General features: G+C 52.1%; 1 protein-coding gene across 6 annotated transcripts in view; it reads left to right on the top strand.

Moving 5' to 3' along the window:
• Positions 1 to 4,104, top strand: part of TMOD1 (tropomodulin 1) — a 91,251-nt gene continuing 87,147 nt past the window's right edge. For all 6 annotated transcript variants that reach the window (XM_006019658.2, XM_014518012.2, XM_014518016.2 and 3 more), the window contains exon 1: positions 1 to 85. The gene's annotated coding sequence lies outside the window, so the exon portion shown is untranslated. The remainder of the gene's footprint in view (positions 86 to 4,104) is intronic.

The raw sequence follows: 4,104 nt of genomic DNA, 5'->3' as shown, positions 1-4,104 counted from the left end.
TCTCCACTCCTGGGCTCGCTGAAGGAGGCGGGTGGAGCCGGGAAAGCCCCGCACCGGCTTGGGCTGCGCTGAGGCAACTTCGCGGGTGAGCAGAGGCGCTCGGCACCCACCCGCGCGCCGGGGAGCAGGAGTCGGCCGAGGGCGTCTTCTGGCTTCGTGCTTAGCGCGCATTACATCGCGCAACCCGTGTGTAGCCCAAACGGGTGCTAAATCCCTGCGCAGTCACTACGGTGCACTGGGGCTCTCTAGTGCCGCTACCTGCGCACTAGTCTATTCCCACTGCACAGAAGTGTGTTCAGCCTGGCTTTTGTCCTGCGCAGTGGAATTGGGCTAGTGGTCAGCGGACACCCCAGTGTCGGGGAAAGCCAGGGCGCTTAGCAAATGGGCAGGCCTGCAGTACAAGTGCTTGGCCAGCTGGCTCAATTAAGGCAAAGCAGTTCCCCAGTCTTGACACGTGGTTTGTTGCCTGTGGGCACCAGGTTGATGGATTCTCTCCATATACAGGAGGGGAACAAAAGTGATATTGTAGTCCTGGGTAACTGGTGCCTCCTGAGTCAGGCGGGGCGCTTGCCCCCCCAGTAGACAGTCAGTGACTGGGGGGGCCCCTGCGGCTGATCCTGCTGACCCACAACTGGCAATGGCACGCCACTGGCACTTCTGGGTCAGCAGGATTGGCTGCGGGGGGAGCGCTTCTCCTGGCGCACTCGGGGGGGGCACCAGCGCTCTCGTCTGCCCCCCTGCCTGGGAACGCTGCTCTCAGGGGGTGCACATGCACCCCCTACGCGTCGCCACTGATTGTGCCTTGCATTCGGAAGCTTGTCCAGTTTGATCCCAACTACATGCTTGGTCCAGTAAAAGATATCACCCTAAGAAATCCATGCTTCTCTTCACACATGTGGCATCTGTGTTCTCCATGACTCTGTATTATGTGCCATGTAGTATTTCCCCAGTAATGATATTAGTGGCTACTTTGATCACAGTATTATCCCATTAGAGCAGTGGAGCTCACCTGTTAGAAAGTATATACTCAGTGCTTGTTGCCAATGTGAGGGGTGCTTTGTTCATAAACAGCCTGCTGGAATGGAACCTCCTTCCAGCTCACTGCTTTCTGTCCCAGCTAGTTAACTGGCTGGCTTCCTGACTAGCTACTGGGGGCGACCCCAGTTGCCACAGGTCCCACCTGTGGCAACTGCCTCCAGGCTAGCCAACAGTTCTGACCCAGTTTCCTTTGGTAAGCCTCCTGGGGCATTTATACACACATGGTCTGGGAGTGGACAGGGGGACATTTAAATTGGAGCGCCCAGAGTGTCACGTGTATCAGCATTTTCTGCGCTGAAAAATGGCAGTGGGGGCGCTTTAAGTAAATCTTAAACAAATGTTAGTTAAAGTGCCTCCTGCCGCCATTTTTCAGCATGGGGGTGCTGATACACGTGATGCTGGAGTCTTCTGGAGCATGGTAATTACTGCACTCCAGCAGACTCAATTGAGTCTGCTCCAACATGCTGTGATTGCAGTGCGTCAGAGCAGCCTTGCTGCATGTGTATAAGCACCCCTGGTCTTGACTTGTTCCTGGATTTTGGCTTTGGATTTCCCTTGGATTTGTTTTCTGGCTCCTGACCCTGGTTTGGCTCCAATTCTGGACTTGGCCCTGTGGATTGTATCTCGGATTTGGTAACTCAGCATCCGATTCCTGGACCTTGACCTTGGTCTTGTGTTGTGGAGTCTGCCCCTGGATTCTCTTCTGGATTTGGTAATGTGACTTCTGAACTCTGAACCAACCCTGGCCCCTGCCTTCCCCCAGTGGCCTGACTATTAGATCAGATCTCCTAGGCCCCAGCACCTTACATCCTCTGTCCCTGTATATTGGCTCCTTGATGTTGTTGCTTCTCAACTCTATGATTTCTTCTCAACTGATGAACTTCAATTGCAACTAACTGCTTCCATAGGCTTTTAGCCCAATGACAGCTTGGATAGCTTCCCCCCCAAACCATCTCCCCCTTCCCCCACCCTGCTTTTTTTGTGGCTGCTGGACAACTGAAGCTAGATTGTCTCCCTGTGTGGAGGTTTTTTCTGAGAGCTGATGGTCTAAAGACCAGAAATTCAGGGGTGCTGATTTGTTGTTGTACCTGTATGTTTGAATTGTGCCCGTGTCAAAGTGATTGCTTGGCAGGATTTGGGCTCAAAGCTCTGTGTGTAGTTTCTCTCAATAGAGGCTGCTTTGGCTAATTGAAGGGTGGGCCCAGACATGCCCAGGCTTATTAAAGGCAGCCCCTTGTGAACAGAGAAACAAGCAGAGAGGGAGTCATCACAGGAGGGAGCAGGATACTCTTGGGTGCTTGTGCATGTGTGAATGAATGTGTGCATGCCACACACATGGGTGTGGGTTGGTTTTCCCCGCTCCCGCTTTATTTTTTTTGCTTCCTATAGCCTAGGTGTTGCCCAGGGAGCATAGAAGGCACAAGTGGAGACTGGATCAGTTGTTACTTGGATGGGGGATATGCCTTGTATGTGTTCTCCCAAAGGATCAAAACATTTCATCTGCACCAATTATAAGCTAGTGTCTGTCTTGAAGGAACAAATCAAGGGGCTGGAAGCACAGGTATCCACACTGTGCACTATCAGGGAATATAAAGACTTCTTGGATACGAGTCCTGAGAAGCTGGCACTGAAGAGGCCAAAGGGAAAAAAGGAGAAGTGGCAACATATGACTAATAGAAGGAGGGTCCCCAGAATTTAAGAAGAACAGATTGAAGTCAGTAACTGCTTTTAAGAACTCGATTGTTCTGGAACAGCTGGGGGAAGGACACAGGTGAGGACTCAGCAGTTTAGAGAGCAGCAAGTGACCCAGCTAGAGACTGGTTAGCTTCACTTCTGTAGTCATCACCCAGTTCAGTAAACACAGGCATATGTGAATAAGAAGAACAACACACTTTAATAGCAGCTCTAACTCAGTGGTTCTCAACCTTTTTTTGTACCCAGACCCATTTGTAAACAATGATGGCCAGGCCTGTCCCAGGAAATAGTTAAGGAGAAAACAGCCCCCTTGGGGCTGCCAGTGCTCTTCACTCCCAACCCACAACCCCTCACTCCCCTGCCCTGTTGGTGCCTCTCACTCCTGACATGCTGCTTCCTGGCCCCAGCCCCCTTGTGCCTGCTGTGGGTGCACCAATCTGGAGGGCTCCGTTCTCGGGCCCACACTGTTCAATATCTTCATCGGTGACTTGGATGAGGGCGTGAAAAGCACCTTGTTCAAATCCGCAGATGACACTAAGATGTGGGGAGAAGTGAGCATTTTAGAAGAGAGGGACAGGCTTCAACTAGATCTAACCTCCTCTTGAAGACCCCCAGGGTAGGGGAGAGCACCACCTCCCTTGGGAGCCCGTTCCAGACCTTGGCCACTCGAACTGTGAAGAAGTTCTTCCTAATGTCCAACCTAAATCTGCTCTCTGCTAGCTTGTGGCCATTATTTCTTGTAACCCCTGGGGGCGCCTTGGTGAATAAATACTCACCAATTCCCTTCTGTGCCCCCATGATGAACTTATAGGCAGCCACAAGGTCGCCTCTCAACCTTCTCTTGCGGAGGCTGAAAAGGTCCAGTTTCTCTAGTCTCTCCTCGTAAGGCTTGGTCTGTAGGCCCTTAACCATACGAGTGGCCCTTCTCTGGACCCTCTCCAGGTTATCCGCATCCCTCTTGAATTGTGGCACCCAGAATTGCACGCAGTACTCCAACTGCGGTCTGACCAGCGCCCGATAGAGGGGAAGTATCACCTCCTTGGACCTATTCGTCATGCATCTGCTGATGCAGGATAAAGTGCCATTGGCTTTTCTGATGGCTTCGTCACACTGCCGACTCATGTTCATCTTGGAGTCCACTAGGACTCCAAGATCCCTTTCCACTTCCGTGCCACCCAGCAGGTCATTCCCTAGGCTGTAGGTGTGCCGGAAATTTTTCCTCCCTAGGTGCAGTACTTTGCATTTCTCCTTGTTGAACTGCATTCTGTTGTTTTCTGCCCACTTGTCCAACCTGTCCAGGTCTGCTTGCAGCAGTTCCCTGCCCTCCGGCGTGTCCCTCTCCCCACAGTTTTGTGTCATCTGCAAACTTGG

This window comes from Alligator sinensis, unplaced genomic scaffold (genome assembly GCF_000455745.1).
Source record: "Alligator sinensis unplaced genomic scaffold, ASM45574v1 scaffold607_1, whole genome shotgun sequence".
Classification (NCBI taxonomy): domain Eukaryota; kingdom Metazoa; phylum Chordata; order Crocodylia; family Alligatoridae; genus Alligator; species Alligator sinensis.
Note: the sequence above shows the minus strand (reverse complement) of the source record. Positions and strands in the feature narration are given on the sequence as shown.